We start from the raw sequence: 575 nt of genomic DNA on the forward strand, positions 1-575 counted from the left end.
ACACAGTAGTTTATACTTCTAGACACAGTAGTTTATACTTCTAGACACAGTAGTTTATACTTTTAGAGACAGTGGTTTATACTCTAGAAACAGTGTTTTATACTTCCAGACACAGTAGTATATACTTTTAGACATAGTAGTTTATACTTATTGACAGAGTAGTTTATACTTTTACACAAATAGTTTAAAGTCTAGACACAGTAGTTTAAAGTCTAGACACAGTAGTTTATACTTCTAGACACAGTAGTTTGTACTTTTAAACACAGTTGTTTATACTTCAAGACACAGTAGTTTATACTTTAGACACAATAGTTTTTACTTTAGACCCAGTAGTTTAAACTTCCAGACACAGTGGTAATATACTTATATTCACAGTAGTTTATACTTTAGACACAGTGGTTTATACTTTTAGAGGCAGTATTTTATACTTAGTTTATACTTCTAGACACAGTTGTTTATACTTCTAGACACAGTAGTTTATACTTTTACACAAAGTAGGTTAAAGTCTAGACAGTAGTTTATATTCTAGACACGATAGTTTTTACTTCTAGACACAGTGGTAATATACTTTTAGA

The sequence above is a fragment of the Salmo salar genome, chromosome ssa09, assembly GCF_905237065.1.
Source record: "Salmo salar chromosome ssa09, Ssal_v3.1, whole genome shotgun sequence".
NCBI lineage: Eukaryota > Metazoa > Chordata > Actinopteri > Salmoniformes > Salmonidae > Salmo > Salmo salar.